The sequence below is a fragment of the Narcine bancroftii genome, chromosome 1 (assembly GCF_036971445.1).
Source record: "Narcine bancroftii isolate sNarBan1 chromosome 1, sNarBan1.hap1, whole genome shotgun sequence".
Classification (NCBI taxonomy): domain Eukaryota; kingdom Metazoa; phylum Chordata; class Chondrichthyes; order Torpediniformes; family Narcinidae; genus Narcine; species Narcine bancroftii.
In genome coordinates, this window is record NC_091469.1 from 321,861,232 (window position 1) to 321,882,112 (window position 20,881).

Consider the following 20,881-nt stretch of genomic DNA (forward strand, 5'->3'; position numbering starts at 1 on the left):
GATTATTAAACATTGAAAAAGGAATAAGCTGATTATGATATAATGGGGTTTGGATTGATAATTTACCTTTTGAGCCTAAAACCATATTTTGTTTAACCCATATCCTTAACAAATATTTTAGTACCGGCATATTACATTCCCGCAATAAAGATGAATATTTTAACTCTCATCCATTTGGATTAATGGTTGAAAAAGAGAATGGTTTTGGCAATAGCCAGGTCACCAATTGCAAGATGGGAATTAAATTCTTTTAGAATAATGAACCTGCTGCTGTAGCTTCAGGATGAAATTGGATTCATGCACAATGGGCACCAGAACAATAAAGTCCCATTCAACTTAAATATAAACTGGTGTATCTCAACTTCAGATATACAAGCTATTTCCACCTTTGCCCAACTTGGAGATTGGTCCATATCCATCAATCTACTAACAAATTTCAACTGAGCTGCTTCATAATAATTTTGAAAATGAGGTAACTGCAATCCACCTAATCCATATTTCCATATCAGTTATGCAAAGCTACTCGTGCTAATTTTCCCTTCCGTAAAATCTCCCGCACTGCTCTATTCAGATCCTGAAAAAAACCCTTTGAAAGTAAACATTGCATCGACTGAAACAAATATTGAATTTGAGGAAAAATATTCATTTTAATGCAATTTACTCGACCAATTAATGTTAACAGCAGATTTTTCCATTTAGTCAAATCAATTTTAATACTTTTTAATAAAGGAACATAATTTAATTTATATAAAGATTGATAATCTGCATTTACTACCACCCCTAGATATTTAATTTTATTTGACCACTTTAATTTTATAATACTTTTATACTCTGAATAATCTCCATTGCTAACTGGCAGTATTTCACTTTTATCCCAATTTACTTTATATCCAGACAATTCTCCAAATTATAACAATTTTGTAAATATTTCAAAGATTGTTCCAGTTCTGTCAAATATACCAACACATCATCTGCAAACAAATTAATCTTATATTCATCATTCACAATTTTCATTCCTTTAATCTTATTGTTCTGTCGTATTGTCTGAGCTAACAGTTTGATAGCCAATGCAAATAAGGCTGGTGACAATGGACAACTTTGTCGAGTTGATCGCATTAATTTAAATGGTAAAGAAATATGGCCATTTGTTACCACCCTAGCAATTGGATTTGTATATAAAGCCTTACCCCCAACCAATAAAATAAGGGCCAAAATTAAACTCCACTCAACCCTATCAAAGGCTTTTTCTGCATCCAGCGCAACCACCATTGCTTGTTTGGGCTGCTTTCGATATGCATTGACCAATGTTATCAATCTGAGGATATTATCATATGCATTTCTATTTTTAATAAAACCTGTTTGATCTGTATGTATCAACTGAGGAAAATATTTGGCAAGTCTATTCACTAACATCTTCGCTATAATTTTATAATCTACATTTAATAAGGAAATAGGCCTATACGAAGACACTTTCAATGGGTCCCTATCTTTCTTAGGAATCACAGTAATTATAGCACTTGAACAAGATTTTGGTAACAACTGCTCCTCAGTTACTTGCTGTAATACATCTCCAAATACAGAAGATAAATCTTCATAATATACTTTATAGAATTCAACTGAGAATCCATCATCTCCTGGTGACTTTCCATTCGGCATCTCCTGCATAGCCTCTTTAATCTCAAAATCCGTAAATGGAGCTTCCAATTCTTTAACCTCCACCTCCCCTAAAACAGGTAAATTTAATTTAGATAAATAAGATTCAATAGAACCAGCATCCTGCTTTCCCTCAGAAGTATATAATTTCTGGTAAAATGAATAAAACTGGTCATTAATTTCCTGAGGTTTATAGGTAACTGTTGAATTCTTTTTCACAGCATTACGAGTTTGGGATGTCTGTTCTGTTTTTAACTGCCATGCTAGTACCTTATGAGCTCTCTCACCCAGTTCATAATAATGATGCTTAGATTGATAAATTAAACGCTCATACTGATAAGTTTGTAATGTATTATAGCGTAATTTCAACTTCATTAAAGCAGATTTTTTTAAATTTTCTGTAACATCTTTCTGAAATTCCTTTTCCAACTCAGTAATTTGTTTCTCCAATGTTAAACTTTCTGCCACATATTGCTTTTTAACTTTCGTAGTATAGCTAATAATTTGCCCTCGTAAATATGCTTTCAAAGCATCCCATAGTACAAAATTACTACGTACTGAATTAACATTCTCAGCCAAAAACAAAGTAATCTGCTCCTTAATAAAAGTAACAAACTCTAGTTTCTTCAATAACATTGTATTGAACCTCCATCTATAAGACGATTGCACCACTTCTGGACTTAGACAGGAGAAAAATAATATGGAATGGTCCGATATAACGCAACTTTTATATTCAACCTGTAATGTTCTACCCTGTAAATGTGCCAAAAGCAAGAAAAAGTCTATTCTAGAAAATGAATCATGTCTAGAAGAATAAAAAGAAAAGTCTTTCTCTGTAGGGTTTACTCTCCTCCAAATATCAACCAAATTCAGGTCTTTCATCAAAGCTCCTATTTGTACTGCTACCTTTGATTTCCTCATACTTTTCGGAGATCTATCCAATAAAGGATCCAAAACACAGTTAAAATCTCCCCCAACCAGAATATTATTATTGGTCTGATTTAACAATAAAAAAAGCTTCCGACATGAACCGTTCATCATCTACATTAGATGCATAAATATTTAACAAAGTCCATGATTCAGCAAAAATTTTACAGTTAACCATCAGAACCCTCCCAGCATTTCCCTCAAATGAGTCCAATTCAAATGGTAATTTCTGATGAATTAAAATCACCACACCCCTCGCCTTAGAATTAAAAGAAGAAGAGAATATATGACCAATTCACTCTCTCTCTCTCTCTTCAATTTCAAATGCTCTTTTTCGGTTAAGTGTGTTTCTTGCAAGAAAGCAATATCAACTTTTATTTTTCTTATATAAGCCAAAACTCATTTGCGCTTAATTGGGTTTTTCAAACCCTGGACATTAAAAGTTGCAAAATTCAAATTAGACATTTTTTAATCTAATAATATATTCCTCTACTATAAAATAATGCTCCCCTTCTAATTCCCTTAATATTCTAATCCCCCCCATATAAAAACTTCCAAAAAAAAGAAATTTAAAAAAACTACTAAAAAGTAGTAGCACCCTAAAAATCTGGGTGTAGTAAAACCCACTAGTGGCAGGTGACTAAAGGTCTCAGTGTCATCCAAACCCCAGTCAAACTTTCACAAAGTACTTAGACAAAAACAGTCAACCCAGTGATTCCAATCCCAGTGATTGTTCTAGATCTTCAATATCAAGAAGACTTTGTGTCAATTCAACTTTTTTCCCATTCTTTCCATGTTTTCTATTCTTCCCATTTCCATTGCCATTTACCCTTCTCTTAGGTGACAATAGTGGTGATCGTCCATTTCCTTGTAAATCTGGCAATGAATTAGCAAAGATTAATGCATCATGGTCATTTTCAAAAAATTGGGATTGAAAATTCCCATAAAAACTTTCAATACTGCTGGATAACGAAAGGCAAATTTATATCCCTTTCGCCACAATACTTCTTTAGCTGAATTAAATTCTTGGTGCCTTCTAATAATTTCTTGACTCAAATCTGTTATTTTGAACCATCATTGGAGCCTGGTTTTGCCGCGCCTTCTGCACCGCCATTCGCAATATCATTTCTCTATCCTGATATTTCAAACAACGAATCAAAACTGCTCTTGGCGATTGGTCTGGAAACAATTTCTTCCTTAATGCTCTGTGTGCCCAATCTAACTCCAGACCATCTGGAAAAAAAATCCTTGCCCAAAACCTCAGGGATCCATTTCTTAAAAAAGTTTACCGGATCAGAACCTTCGATATCTTCTGGAAGACCTACTATTTTGACATTATTTCTTCGACTTTGATTTTCTAATGAATCAATCTTCAATAATTCCTTCTTCTGAATCCCCCAATTCACAAAAGAATCCTCCACTTTTTCCATTTTTTCTCTATTACTCTCCACTTGATTCTTACATTCAAAAAAAGCTTCTTCAATCTTTTTTAAATTATCTTGTACGGTATCCACTGATTTTATGCATCTACTAACAACACTTTTAAGTACAGTAATATTTTGCTTCATAAAAGTCATTTCTTCACACATAGTGTTCATTTTATTTTTCACTTCCATAAATCCTTGAGTCATCTGAGTAGACATCTGCATTGGCCTTTTTTCTATTTGATGAGCAATCCCTTCCAAGATTGTAAGCACAGAATCCAGTCCAGGTTCCATCACCTCCCTTTGAGGCCTACCTTCTCTGATATCAGTCCCCATTTCTTCCTGTGTAAATTCCAATAAAGTTGAGCTCTCTTCCTCCTCAAATGCAGTAGGCCCTCTTCCGGTGCAGTTGCGAGTTTGGACACCCGACGACAGCACGTCGACCTCGTCAGCCCACCATTGCTCGGGCTCTCCCACAGCTCCCACCTTATCCAATAATTCATGGACCCATGATGTGCTGCTCATGCCCGGTTGAACCACTGACCGCGCAGGTGCGTCTTCCGACGCTACACTGCGCGCCCCCGTACCACCAGGCAGTGTTGTGGGCTCGTGGATCTGTCCTCGCTCGGCCGATCCACTCACATGCCCAGACTCATGGGTGCATGAGTCGGCTGAGCTCATCGCTGAACTGGCGCTATCTTGCGGATGCGCAATCGGCGCCGGCGTAATACTTAACCAAAAAGGAGTCCTCTGAGGCTTGGGGGCTCCAATCGATGACTCAGTGGCTTCAACTTGATATGTAGGCCTCAATTCTTCAATACTTTTGTAAGGTAGTTTCTTTTGCAATTGAGCTTTTGATTTTTTTACGTTTGCAGCCATTTCAATCCTTCACTATTCCATAATCTGTAGATACTATTTTTAACCACTTTTACAAGTTTTAAAGTCAGGTATTTAGAAGTCTAACTGGGGGAAGGTAGAACCACACGTCTTCCCTCTACACCATCTTGCTACGCCCCCCCCCCCACCACCTTCTGGTTGATCTAAACCTGACATTTAGATACATTTATCGGCTTCTCGGAGGTCAGTGTGAAGACTGAGGATTAGTATTAAACACAATGTCAAGAATGCCTGTTCAAAATAGCATATCCCATTGAATTAAAACCATTGGAACTTCTACAATAATGCCATTATCGGAAATGAATGTTGAATAGCGTCATGCGTTTCTGGGAAATTGCCTGACATTCTACTCTGAATGTCAGACAGTTTCCCAGACATGGATTCTACAAATGCACTGACAGCTGTTACATTTCAAGGATTTGATTTCATGGCTTGGGGGAAATTGCAGGCTGTTTCACTGTAGTCCACTGAGATAGTGAGGATTGCCAGGTGCAATACACTGAGGTTGTGAAGTCAGTATATTACTGGACTAGTCGTCCAGAGGCCGTGACTAATAATCCTGAGAAATACAAGTTAAAGTTTTCTTCAGCGTCTGAATTATTTGTTTAAAACCACAAAAATGCAGCCCAAGATATTGCAGCTCTCCAAAAAGTGGATTGTCATAAAAATCCAAATGTCCTCTGGAGGGAAATATGCTGCCTTTATCCTTTCTTGTTCATTTTGGACCGATAAAGACTCGCATATCAAACTTGGAGCAATTAGAGATGGGCAGTTCATATCGTTCTTCTTATCAATGGACACAACTCAAATACTGCATAAAAAAAGAGATGGGAAGGGTCACATCCCTGCAAAGAATCTGACTATATTTGCCAATTGCTCAATCGAACAGATGGGGAATTATGAGTTCTGATGCATCTGTCCAGTTCTCCTCAATGTACCGTGCTCAGAAGAGACAAATGATCCAGATGCATAACCAGGATAAGCTGCCTCACATTGCTCCTAAGAATATTATCTGTTCACCTCAAAACACAAGAGAAGCTGTAGTTTTGCAGTCAGCCATGCTTTTTACAATGAAGATCGCTCTTTCTGTGGGTTTTCACGTTTCTTAGATGACACTACAGCACCATCCCTGAGGTAAAATGCAAGTTCAAGCTTATTGTCACGTGTACCAAGAGACAGTGAGAAAGTTTGTTTTGCAAACTGTCCAGTTAGTAAACCCATCCGCAGTACCGCAATTAAAAACTCGGTTATAGTCTCAAAGGGATTGTTTAGAACAATGCACAAACAGCATTGGTTTACCAGCATGTGGCCCATTTAGGAGGCTGATAACAGTGAGAATAGCAGCAGCAAATAACATTGGTTATCAACTGTGTGATAAAAGAACTAGAGAAAAGCACTTGCAAAATGATAGGACTTGGACCTGCAAGAGATAACGTTTAGAGAATTTACATGGTTTTTTTATGCACGACCACTTGTATCAATCCACATGCAGGGAAAGGATGTGTTAATATTCATGGTTTCCGACGTGCTGGGAAGCGTTATTTGGTGGATCCCTTTCAGAATCTTCTACTCAGGACAACATTTGGACACCAAAATAACTGCGAGACTGTGACCATAAGAAACTTTCTGAGCTGTTTGCTGTCTTAAGAAGTACTTCTCAAGATGTTATTCTATGAATTACATTTTTCTATTGACCCAATATAAAGGTGGCAGTGTGAATTTTGTTTCAGCTTGAATTTAATTATGTACAGTGCCATCCGTAATGTTTGGGGCAAAGACATTTCTTTTTTACCTTATTTGCCCCTGCACTAATATTTGGGATTTTAGCTTGACAGGTGTTTGTGAGCACTTATACCTGCTTCATTGGTGCAGGTATGAGAGAGCCAGGCTTGCTTCTCAACTTTTGATCACCTTTGGAATCTGCAGTTGCCATTTTTCAATACAAGGACCAGAGTGGTGTCAATGAATCTCAGCAGCCACCTTTGGAGTCTGAAAAACAAGAATAAAACAGTAAGAAACATGGCCCAAACCTTATGATTACTAGCATACCTTGCTCTGATATGTCCCAAACATTAAGGTACTTAATTGACTCGTTATGTGATCAGTTTCATAACTCCAAAGGAAATTAGCCAATGAACATTTTTCTCAAGCAAAGTATTTCAGTAACAATTGGGTCTAGAGTAGTGATTCTCAACCTTCCCTTCCCACTCACATCCCACCTTAAGCAATACCTTACTAATCACAGAGCACCGATGGCATAGGGATTAAGGTGGGATATGAGTGGAAAGAAAAAGGTTGAGAACCATTGGTTTGAATATTTAATTGAATTTTTGATATTTTATTTCTTCTAAGGTCTCTATATACACAATATTATGAAATATTATAGTAATAAAACTCCTGTTGAAGAGCTCTGTTTCTTTTATGCAGAAGGCGGCTAGTATGGGATGTGGGGATGGAAGGCTCTGGGCAGATCTATATTTCTCTTTTCTTTATCTTTTTATATAGCACATGTATTGGGATTTGAATTATATATTTTTTAAATGAACAAATTAATTGTGGCTATAAGACAATAAATAAAATATTTTTAAAATAAGGAAGCAAAAAAGATGATTGATGATAGGAAGGTAGTGAATTTTGCCTCCATGTCCTTTAGCAAATCATTTGACAAATCCTTTGTGGAATGATTTGGATGAAAATATATATGATCCAATTAGTAAATTTGCTGATGGCACATGAATTAGCCGAGTTGTGGATAGTGAAGAAGATTATCAAAGAAAGCAGCACGATTTAGAGCAATTGTAAATTTAGGCAGATGTACAAGTGTGAGATGTTGGATTTTGGGAGGTTAAATGCAAGAAGAAAGTGTTGAGTAAATGAGAGGAACCTTTGGATCATTGATTTACAGAGGTATCTTGGGCCATACTTCCCAAAAAATGATAATACATACAGATACCATATATATTCATGTAATAGTTGAGTTTTTTGGATCAAATTTCCAAGTCATATTTGGGGGCTTGACTTTTAGCTGGGTCCTACTTTTTCCCTCGATAAGTACCTGCATAGCTCAAGGTGTCGGGACCAGGTGGTAAGGCCGTGTTCGGGGTGTCAGGAGCTAAGGCGAGGATCTGCGGACAGGGCATCGAGATATCTGGTGGGTGGGTGGCTGGGGTGAGGATCCATGGTCGGGGCATCAGGAGCTCTGATGGGTGGGTGGTCGGGGCAATTGGAGCTCAGATAAGTGAGGGGTCAGGTGTAGGTCAAAAATAGGTGTAGGTCAACTTTTACATAGGTCGTGTGGGAAACACATGATCTTGGGTGAATAAAAAAAGGTTGAGGGGTCGACCATTACATGGATCCATTTCACATGTACATACGGTAGCACGGTAAACAAGTAATTGATATTTTTGCCTTCACTGGTTGGGATAAATGGCAACAGGATCCACATTGTTGCTCAGACAGGAGCTTCAACACCAGCCTCTCAAAACTCTTCATCCCTTCTCGAAGCCACATTTGAAGTATTTTTCTTTTGGGAAGTATTTTCCTATCTTAAATGTTGTAGTGTTGACGGGTGTAGAGTAGTAAATCCATCTATTTATTTATTTATTTATTTACCTCGACATGACTAAGGTCAGGGAGGGGGCCTGGTAGGAAGGTGGGTGATGTCAGTTGGGCGGCAGGTTTGAAAAAGCAGGAAAGATGGTGACGAGCCAAGAGAGGCACTGCAGAGACTGTGGTAGAAACCTTTACTTATTTATTTAGATGTGCAGAGGGACCGAGTGGGAGGAGCAAATGCCTTGTGAGTGCTCATAAAAAGAGAAAGACAGCTGGGTGTTAATTTGTGGGAGATAGGAATTGGGTAATTCAGAGGGCCAATAAAAGGGGAAAGAGGTAAATGCATGGCCCTGGGAGTGAGTAGATCAGAGGTGGGGCTCTGAGGCAGGTGAGCAGAAGTTGAGGAAGAACTCCCAGTGAGGTAGGGTTTGGTAATTTTTTTTTCAAGTTCTTCTTAATTGCTCTAATTTAAATTGAAGAGTGGGTGATGGAGGCAGTGAGGGCAGTTGAGTGCTCTTATTGCAGGATGTGGGAGGTCAGGGACAGCACAGAGAATCCTAATGACTACACCTGCAGAAGGTACATCCAGTTGCAACTCCAGGGAGACTGGGTTAGGGAACTGGAGTTGCAGTTGGATGAACTGTGGAGGCAGAGGCACTGATAGATAGGAGTTACAGGGAGGTGGTCACCCCCAATAATCAGGAGACAGGGAAATGGGTGACTGTAGGGAAAGTGGGGGAGACAGGCAGTGAAGAGTACCCCTGTGGATGTTCCCCCTCAACAATAAGAATACTGCTTTGGATACTGTTGGGGGGGGGAAATGATCTACAGGAGAGGTTGGGTCTCTGGAACAGGGGCTGGACCCTTGGCTCAGAAGGGAAGGGGAAAAAAGTAGGGCTCTTGTAGTTAGGGACTCACTGGTTAGGGGAGCAGATAAGAGATTTGCTGGATGAGATTGGGGATCCTGGATGGTATGTTTCCTCCCAGGTGCCAGGGTTGGGGATGTCTCTGATTGAGTTCGTAGCTTTCTGGAGTTCTGGAGGGGGAGGGGGAGTAGCCAGAAATTAAGGTTCATGTGGGGACCAATGACATAGTTAGAAGTGGGGGGGATGAGGTCCTAGAGCGATTACATAGAGTTAGGGAAGAAGTTGAAAATCAGGACCTCAAGGGTGGCCTTCTTGGGATTACTGTCTGTGCCACACACTAGTGAGGGTAGAAATAGGAAGTTGTTGAGGATGAATGTGTAGCTCAGGAACTGGGGCAGGGGTTTAAATTTCTGAATCATTAGGATTGCTTCTGGGGCAAGTCTGACTAGTACAAAAGGGATGGGCTGCACTTGAACTGGAGGGGAACCAATATCCTGGTGGGCAGGTTTATTAGAGCTGTTGGGGAGAGTTTAAACTAGTTTGGTGAGTGGGGGGGGGGGGGGGGTTGGGAATCAGAATGAGAGTATGGAGACCAGGGAGGAAGAATACCTTGATGGGAAGGAATGGAGGGAAGAAGATGAAGGTAGTTGGTAATAAAAGGACTATATATGGAGGACAGTCTCTCAAATACATATATTTTAATGCAAGGAACATTATAAATAAGGAGGATGAGCTTAAGACATGGATAGCCGCATGGAAATGTGATATTGTGGCCATCAGTGAAACTTGGTTGCAAGAAGGACAAGTTTGGCCATTAGATATTCCAGGATTCTGTTTAGGCATGATAGAACAGGGGAATAAAATGTTGAGGAGTTATATTGCTTATCAGAGAGAACAGTACAGCAGTGCTGTGGCAGGTGGTGGGTAACTTAATAGAAAGTGTTCTTGGGGATGGTAAACACAACTATTTGGAGAGACAGGGATTGATTTGGAGTAGTCAGCATTTTTTTGTACATGGTAGATCATATCTAACAAATCTTGTATAGTTTTTCAAGGAGGTTATTAAAAAGGTTAAGAGGAAGGCAGTGGATGTAGTCTATTTAGACTTTAGTAAGGCTTTTGATAAGGTTCCCCATAAGAGGATAGTAAGGGAGGTGGCAGCATTAGGTATTAATGATGTAGTGAAATTGATTCAACAATGGTTGGATGGGAGAGGCCAGAGAGCAATGGTGGAAAATGTTATCAAATTGAGGCTGGTGATGTGTGGAGTGCCTCGAGGATGGTGCTGTTTGTCATCTATATTAACGATCTAGATGATAGGATGCAAAATTGGATTAATACATTTGCAGATGATACAAAGGTTGGTGGTGTTGTGGATAGTGAGGAAGATTATCAAAGCTTAGAGTGATATAGGACAGTTGAGTGGGCTGAAAGATGGCAGGTGGAGTTTAATGCCGATAAATGTGAGGTGCTACATTTTGGTAGGACTAATCAAAATAGGACATGCATGTTAAATGGTAGACAGTTGAGGAGTGCAGTGGAACAAAGGGATTTGGGAATCGTGCTATATAATTACCTGTAAGTTGCATCACATGTGGATAGGCTGGTGAAGAAGGCATTTAGTATGTTGGCTTTCATAAATCAGAGTATAGAACACAGGATTTGGGATGTTGTGTTGAAATTGTATAAGGCAATGGTGAGGCCAAATTTGAAATATTGTGTGAAGTTTGGTCACCGAATTGCAGGAAGGATATAAACAGTATAGAGAGAGTGCAGAGGAGGTTTACGTTAATGTTGCTGGGGTTTCAGGGTTTGAATCACAGGGAAAGGTTGAACAAGATGGGACTTTATTCCCTGGAGTGTAGAAAGTTGAGGGGTTGTTTGATAGAGGTATTCAAAGTTATAAAGGGGACAGATAGTCAATGTGGGAAAGGGTTTTTCCACTGAGAGTAGGGGAGATTCAAACAAGAGGACATGGATTGAGAGTAAAATGGTAAAAGTTTAGGGAAAACATGAGAAGGAATTTCTTCATGCAGAGGGTGGTGGTGATGGTGTGGAATGAACTTCTGGCAGTGGTGGTAGAAGTAAGATCCATGTTAATATTCAAGGAAAGTTTGGATTGGTATAAGGCGGGAGGTATGGAAGGCTATGGGCTGAATGTGGGTCAGCGGGACTAGATGGGAGAAAATATTTGGCATGGACTAATAGGGCCAAACTGGCCTGTTTCTGTGCTGTAAATGGTTATAGATTAGGATAGAGCATCTACTCCCCCAATGTGGAAATTTCAAATGCTAGAGAGCGTAGATTGAAGGAAAAAGGGGAATTGAGAGGAGATGTGTGAGATGAGACTTTTTTTCTACCAATATTTGTAGGTGGCTGGAACATTTTGCTAAGGGAGATGGTAGAAGGAGATGAGCTACCAGCTTAGAAGACTGACACATGAATGGGCAAGGAATAGAGAAATGCAGGTAATGTTCAGGCAAATGGGATTAGTTTAGATTAGCAGCATGGTAGGTGCAGACATAGGAGCTTAAAAGTTGGGTTTCCATGCTCTATGACAGTTCTACTTGTTCTTCTTTGGCTTGGCTTCGCGGACGAAGATTTATGGAGGGGGTAAAAAAAGTCCACGTCAGCTGCAGGCTCGTTTGTGGCTGACAAGTCCGATGCGGGACAGGCAGACACGATTGCAGCGGTTGCAAGGGAAAATTGGTTGGTTGGGGTTGGGTGTTGGGTTTTTCCTCCTTTGCCTTTTGTCAGTGAGGTGGGCTCTGCGGTCTTCTTCAAAGGAGGTTGCTGTCCGCCAAACTGTGAGGCGCCAAGATGCACGGTTTGAGGCGTTATCAGCCCACTGGCGGTGGTCAATGTGGCAGGCACCAAGAGATTTCTTTAGGCAGTCCTTGTACCTTTTCTTTGGTGCACCTCTGTCATGGTGGCCAGTGGAGAGCTCGCCATATAATACGATCTTGGGAAGGCGATGGTCCTCCATTCTGGAGACGTGACCCATCCAGCGCAGCTGGATCTTCAGCAGCGTGGACTCGATGCTGTCGACCTCTGCCATCTCGAGTACTTCGACGTTGTTCTATACAATAGCCTTACATGTGAGTTTCATGTTACATGTGGCACTATATTGAATGTTCCCTAGACAAGCATCACTTGGTGTAATAAATTTGTAGTTGTTTGGTCATGGAAAATTCAGCCTGGGACTTCATTATCATAATTGCTGGGAATAAATGTTGCTGTCCTTGGTACTGAAATGTGTACTTGATATTGAAAGTGGGTACCAGGATTTCAAATTTCAGGTTTATTGTCAAAGTACAAACATGATGTCACATGCAAACCTAAGATTCTTTTCCCTGTGGCCAAGGCAGAAGTTACCACTTTTTGGCAATGCAAAAAACACATAAACAAAGAAATCTGAACAAACCGCAATGCTGAGAGAGTAAAGAAAAATCAACAAAGTGCACGAGTCCTTAAATGTGTCCCTGATTGAATTTGTTGTTGAGGAGGTGATGGTGGAGGGGTAGCAGCTGTTTGTGAACCTGGTAGTGTGAATTTTGTGGTGCCTCTACCTCTTTCCTGATGGCAGCAGCAAGAACCAAGCATGTGTACTAGATGGGGTGTTGATCATTGATGATCACTGCTGCTCTGTGACAGAAGCATTCCTGTAGATGTTCTTGATAGTGGGGAGGATTTTACCTGTAATGTCCTGGGATATGTTCACTCCTTTGGAGTCTTTATACTCCGGGTTATTGGTGTTTCCAATGAGACTGATTCAGCTGGTCAGCACATTTTGTGCAACACATCTGTAGAAATTTACAAGGGTTTCTGGTGTCATACCAAACCTCCGCAAACTCCTGAGGAAGTGGAGGCCTGACATGCTTTCTTCATGATGCCATTAGTGCATTAGGTTCAGGAAATATCTTCCAAGAACTTTAATTTGCTCACTCTCTCCACCTCTGATATTTTGCCTCAATGATCACTGGATCCTACTACACCTCTGGTTTTCCCTTCCTGAAGTCAGCAATCAGATCCTTGGTTTTGGTGACATAGAGTGATGTGTTGTTGTTGGTGCACCATTCAGCCAAATCTTTCTTTAAACCACCTTCTATCATGGTATCATCAGCGAATTTGTAGATGATGTTGTCATGCCGAACTACACGATCATTGTTGTATAGTGAGTGGAATATAGTGAGTGGAACACAGGGCTAAGAATGTATCCCTGTGGTGCCCTAGTACTGATAGAGATTATAGAAATCTTCTTATCAGTCCTCCCTGATTGTGGATTGGAGGTGAGGAAATCCAAGATCCAATTACACAGTGGGGTGTTGGATGTCTTGGAGGTTGCTGAACAGTTTGGAGGGGATGATGGTGTTAAATACTGAACTGTAGTTGATAAAAAGCAGTTTGATGAATGCATCTTTGCTCTCCAAGGGTTCCAGAGCTTTGTGTAGAGCCAGTGACCTGTTGCTGTGATAAACAATTTGGAGTGGATCCATGTTGCTGCTCAGAGAGGAGTTGATCTGCTTCATCACCAGCCTTTCAAAGCACCTCATCACTGTTGATGCAAGTGCTACTGATCAATGGTCATTTAGGCAGGTTACCACCACCTATTTGGGCATCAGTATGATTGACATCTGTTTGAAACTGGTGGGTTCCACAACCTGCTGGAGTGGGGTGCTGAAGTAATCCGTGAATACATTCGAAAGTTGGTCAGCACAATTTTTAATTCTCAGACAGATACTCCATCTGTCCAGACCAGATAATTTTCTCTAATTCACTCTTCTGAAGGCTGCCAACACATCATCCTTGGATACGGGCAGAGGAGGTTCATTAGGAAATATGTGTGTATGAAAGGGGCGGGGGGGGGGGTTTCCTTCTCCATGATTGGAATCTCTGGACTTGAATGCCTGTGATCTGGCTCTCAGCAGGTTCCAGATCTCTGGATGAAGAAAACCCTGAACAATTTGGTGGGGACAAACTCATCCACAGCAGTTTTGAGTAAGTCTGTGACAGCCCTGGTGGAATCATTCAGATCCTCACCTGAGCCCTTCAACACAGTCCAATCTGCTGACTAGAGGAAGTCCTGCAACCATTCAATTACTCAGTTGGGTGTTGACTCCCACGTCTTGGAGGTTGCTGATCACTTTTGAGGAGATGATGTTATTAAATGCTGAACTGTAGTTGATAAAGAGCACCTTGACAAATGCAGCCTCCTGTGACCACCTTTTTGCTTTAATGACCTCCAGAGCTTCTCTTTTTATACACTGTCTGTATGAATGGAGAAGGACCACAGCCAGGTGATCTGACTTGCCAAAGTACAGTCTCTGGAAAGAATGATAGGCCTCCCTTGTCCTCATGTAGCAGTGATCGAGTGTGCTGCGACCTCTGGTACAGCAGGTTACATGCTTGTGGTAGTAGGATAGGTTTTCTTGAGACAAGCCTGCTTAAGGTCTCCAAATAAAATTTGTCATGTCCATTTGGAGCTCAATACACATAAGTCCTGGAGAAACTCAACAGGTTGTGCAACTTCCATGGGAAGTAAATGGCAGCCCATATGTCAGCTCGGGCCCATGCATTCCATGCGACCTCTTGAATTTCTCCAGCACTTTTGTGAATTGCATTAGGTACCAGTGTCTGCAGATTTTCTTCTTTACCACGAGTCAGAGCAGACAAGTGATGCTCAATTCCTGACCTCCACTTCTTAAGGGGAAGGAAATGGTTCTGGGGAAGGAACAGGAGGAGCATCAGGTAGTAATTGTTCTTCTGATCCACAGGTGGTGGGGGGGGTGGGGTAATGGGGTGGCAAGGCATTGAGTCTCAGCACAGGAAGGGGGAAAGGAAATAACACCAGAAGTCAAGAACACAAATAGTCCAAGATGGGTAATTTCACAATCTCATCTCTTTATTGCAAAAGATCGATAGTGTTCCCAAAGTGGGTACAGCAGCAGGCAGGGGAGATGGCAGGTTCAGCATTCAGAGGCATGAAGTATTGATTCCAAGGTGTGAGTTCATCTGGAGAATTCTAATCCTAGTAATTAAATCAGCCTGGAATCAATAGCTCATGTCAGGAATGGTATGAAGAAGCTAAAAATTTTGGGGAAGATCTAAACCAGATATTAAATGAAATCACAAAAAGCAATATACCAAAAAACCCAGAGATCTTCCTTCTAAGTAATATAAGAAATAAAGAATTTGGACTCGATTTGGATGGAGCACAAAAAAGATTTATTATGATAGCCCTACCTGTAGCAAAAAAATGTATTATGTCAACCTGGAAATTAGAAGACAACTTCAGAATACAACAATGGTACATAGAAATAAATAAATGTATTCCATTAGAAAAAATAACATATAATTTAAGAAATAACATCACAATATTTGAACAAATATGGGAACCATACATGAAATACAATAGAGAAATCCTACCACGGTCTCCACCACCTAAAATGACAGAAGGAGAAGACAACGAAATGAACTGACTCAGTATATAAAAGTAAAAGATAAAAATTTCTTGTTTATTTTTATTAAGTGACAACATTGTTTAACGGGTTTAATGTATCTTATAGATTGAACTTTGAATAAATGGGAAGGGGGGAAAGGGAGGGAGGGAGGGAAGGGAGGGAGGGAGGGAAGGGAGGGAGGGAAGGGAGGGGGAAAAAGGGGAGAAAATGACTATATATTCAAGAGAAAAATGTCTATGTATTTTGGTCAGTATGGTTTATAGTGTGAAAAATAAAATATTTTTTTAAAAAAAGATATCATGAAAATGACATCTGATCCAGAGAAATCCTTCAAAGAAGGAAATTTGCTATCTAACAGATTAGATAGGATTCAACTTTATTGTCATTGTGCCAAGTAAAATACAAAGAGAATGAAATGCAATTAGCAACCAACCAGAAAATTTAAAACAAAAATAGAGCTATACACAAATAGCTATGTGCGAATAAAAATAAGCGCATTCAACAAGCAAACAATTCTAAAAGTATTGATAGTACAACGTGAGAGTGCAGTACCACTCAGCATAGGGATTTAAGGTTCAGGAGGGTCTTTCCCCAGTCTAACTCGAATAATTCTCGAGACCAACCTTTGGTTGACTGGTAACTGCTTCCTAAGTTGAAAGGATAATTAGGAATGGGCAATAATATTTCAGTGTATAAGCCAATCAGTGTATAAGTTGATTTCCCCACCCCCCATCCTCATTTTGAGGGTCTTATGGTATATCTGGCATACAAGTCAACCCCAGTTTTCTGACTGCCTGAGGAGTCACGTGATGGAGTAGTGGCAGGTAGGGGAATACCAGCTCTCTCCAGAAAAGAAGAAATAAAGTGAAGAAAATAAAGTTCAAGAAATACAAAACATAACAAATAAAAGATAAAGTTGGAGAGAAAAGAAAGAAAATAGCACCCAAGAAGGAAAAAGTAAAATCACCCAGAAAAAAAGAAGAAAAGACACTGGAAGAGAAAGGAGAAGGGCTTACCTGCATGAAGAAACAGGGAGCCGTCATGGAGAAGAGAGCCCGTTCTCCAAGGTTGGTGATGACCCCACAGAGTCGCAACCCCCGCCCCCCCCAACTGCTGGACTGCAAAAATGGCTCTCAGAGCCAAACAAAAGTGTGCAACTAAGGAGAAGGAGAACACCCACAGGACGGTGGCTCAGCCGAAGAGCGGGCAAACACAACACGACCAGCTGAGGGATGCCTGACACCAGGGCTCTCAGCTGGAAGAAGAGGAAAACGACAGGAAAGGGAGTGAAAGGAAAGAAGAGCAGCAGCAGGAGGCCCAACAGATGAGTAGCACAGAAGAATAGGGCCAACAACAAGAAGCCAAGCAAGAAGAAGCCCAGCAAAGTGAGACAAGCAACTCATCAGGAAAGTCGGAAGAGACACAGATACAAGGAAGAGAAAAAGAAGACACAAATACAGGTACAGACACAGAAGAGGAAGAAGACCAAGATCTGCAATAGAAGGTAAAACAGATGGACAGAACATAGATAGATTATTTTCAAGAACAATTGAGAGCATTAAAAGAATGGTTGACATTAGAATTTAGTGAAATTAAAAGAAAAATGAAAAGTACAGAAGAAAAAGTGAATAGATTAGTGCTGGTCATGACAGAAATAAGGAAAAGATTAGAAAGTGTGGAAGAATGAGAAATGGCTATAGAAATGGAAGTGAATGACTTAAGAAGAAAATTGGAAGAAAGTGATAAAGTTAGAGACACAAGAGTTGTTAGCTCAGAAAATTGATATGTTGGAAAATTATAGTAGGCGAAACAAAAAAAAATAGTGGGCCTAAAGGAAGATGAAGAAAACACAGATATGAAGGAATTTATAAAAGAATGGATCCCAAAGGTCCTGGGAATGACAGAACATCAGGAAGGAATGGAAATAGAAAGGGCACACAGAACACTAGCTCTGAAACCACAGACACATCAAAAACTAAGATGCATTTTTGTAAAATTTTTGAGATATACAACAAGAGAAAATATACTGGAGGGGGCAAGGAATAAAATTGGAGAAGACAATAAACCATCGGAATACAAGGGTCAAAAAATATTTTTTTACCCAGACATCAGTTTTGAACTCTTAAAGAAGAGGAAGGAGTTTAATACAGCAAAATCAATCCTATGGAAAAAAGGTTATAAATTTATGTTAAGACATCCAGCTGTGCTTAATATATTTATCCCTGGGGAGCAAAACAGACTGTTCTCTGATCCGGAGGAAGCACGAGAATTGACAGAACGCCTGCAGGACAGAAGGTGAGGTGAAGAGATATAACAAGAATGAACAACTGTGATTAAAATATATATAAAGATGTAAAAAAATAATGTATATGTAAGAACTAAAGAAAGGAAGGGCGAAAAAAAAGGGTGAACTTTGTTATATGTTTTTTTTGTCTTTTCTTGGGGGGGTTAGGTGGGAGAGAATAACCGTCACTGCGAAATCAGTTGACGCTTGCGAGCGGGTTCACAATCCAAATGGAAAGGGGAGTTGTGGTTGCCCGGTAAGGGATAAGGGGCAACTCAGAGGGGGGGGGGGACATTTGGGGCTAAGGGGATATTGGATGTGGGAGTTGTTGAAGTATTTTGTTTTAAATATGTTGTCATACATTGAGTTTAAAAAGGGAAAACTGAGAGATGAAAAGGGGGATGTTGGTGGTGAGGAAACGGAAATGAGGTGTAAACAGGATATGAGATGGCCATGTTGAATTATATGACTATAAATATTAATGGAATACATAACCAAATTAAACTGAAGAGGCTATTAAATTTACTGAAAAAAGAAAAAAATAGACATAGCATTTGTGCAGGAAACGCATCTAACTGAAGTGGAACATAATAAATTAAAGAGAGACTGGGTAGGACACGTAGCGGCAGCATCATATAATTTAAAAGCTAGAAATGTAGCTATATTAATTAATAAAAATGTACCAATCAAAATAGAGGAGGAAATAATAGATCCAGCAGGGAGTGTATAAAGTGTCAGATATATTCAGAATTTTGGAATTTGCTCAAGATATGCACCTAATGAAGAGGATCAAAAGTTTATGCAATATATTTTTTGAAGATTGTAGATACGCAAGGGAATATATTGATAGGAGGGGATTTTGACCTTAATTTGGATCCAATGTTTGATAAAGCTGGACAAAAGATTAGCAAAAAGAATAAAGTGGCCAAATTTATGGTTAAATCAATGCAGGAAATGAAACTTGTGGATATATGGAGGAGGCAGTACCAAAGAGAGAAGGAATACTCATATTATTCGAGGCATAAAACATACTCAAGGATTGATATGTTTTTGTTGTCAGCCCATATTCAAGGGAGAGTAAGGAAAACTGAATATAAAGCTAATTTTTTATCGGATCACTCACCCCTGTTATTAGCAATAGAGCTGGAGGACATACCACCAAGAACATGTAGATGGAGGCTAAACTTCATGCTACTTAAAAGGCCGGAATTTAGAGAGTTTATTGAATGCCAAGTTAAAACACATTTTGAAATAAATACAGAATCAGTGAAAGACAAATTTATATTATGGATGCAATGAAAGCTTTAATTAGAGGGCAGATAATAAGTTACGTAACTAAGATGAACAAGGACTACAATCGGGAAATAGAACAGTTGAAAAGGGAGATGGTAAGTACAGAAAAGGAACTAGGAACTAGGGATGATATAACAAAGAAGAAAATTGGCGAACAAAAAAATAAAATACGAAACATTACAAACTTATAAGGTGGAAAAGAACATAATGAAAATAAAGCAAAAGTATTATGAACTAGGAGAAAATACACACAAAATATTAGCCTGGCAACTTAAAACAGAACAGGCTAAAAACTGTATTGGCATCAAGGAAAAAGGACAAACAAATTAAATATAATCGAATGGAGATTAATTAGAACTTTAAGGAATTTTATGAACAATTATACCAAACTGAGATCGAGGGGAAAGATGAAAAAAATAGAGGAATTTTTAGCTAAAATTGAACGGCTGAAATTGCAAGAAGAGGAACAAAACAAACTGATAAAATCATTTGAAATAGAGGAAGTACAGGATATATTAAAAAAGCTGCCAAACAATAAAACTAGGAGAGGATGGATTCCCAATAGAATTCTATAAAACATTTAAAGAGTTATTAATTCCTCTCTTGGAAGTAATGAACCAGATAGAAGAAACACAAAACTTGCCAGATTCATATAAGACAGCAATAATTACAGTAATACCAAAGACTGGGAAGGATCCACTAACACCAGCATCATATAGAACAATATCTCTACTTAATTCAGATTATAAGATGATAGCAAAATTATTAGCAAACAGATTGGCCGACAGTGTACCAAAAATAGTAAAAAAAGATCAAACTGGATATATTAAGAAAAGCCAAACAGTGGATAATGTCTGTAAATGTATTAATTTAATTCATGCAATTCAAGGAAATAAGATGCCAACAGTGGCTGTTGCATTAGACACAGAAAAAGCCTTTGACAGGGTAGAGTGGAATTATTTATTCAAAGTATTACAGAGGTTCAATCTACCAGAAAAAAATATATTAATTGGATTAAAGCATTATATAATGGACCATTGGCGAAAGTAACAGTAAATCGATATGTATTGAACCAATTTAAATTAAGTAGGTCAACTACGCAGGGATGTCCATTATCTCCCTCACTGTTTGCTTTAGCAATAGAACCATTGGCAGAACTGATAAGAACAGAAAATAAAATAAAAGGGATAAAAATAAAGGAGAAGGAGTATAAAATCAGTTTATTTGCAGATGACATCATAGTATACTTAACAGAACCAGAAATATCAATAAAAGAACTACATAAAAAATTGAAGGTGTATGGAGAAATATCGGGGTCCAAGATCAATGCAAATAAAAGTGAAGTGATGCCATTGAGTAATGTAGATTATACAGAATTTAAAAAAGAATCACCATTTAAATGGCAAACACAAGCAATCCAATACCTAGGTATTAGGTTAGATAATAATTTAAGCCACTTGTACAAATTAAATTATCAGCCACTAATAAAGAAATTGCAGGAAGACTTAGTACATCGGAAAGAAT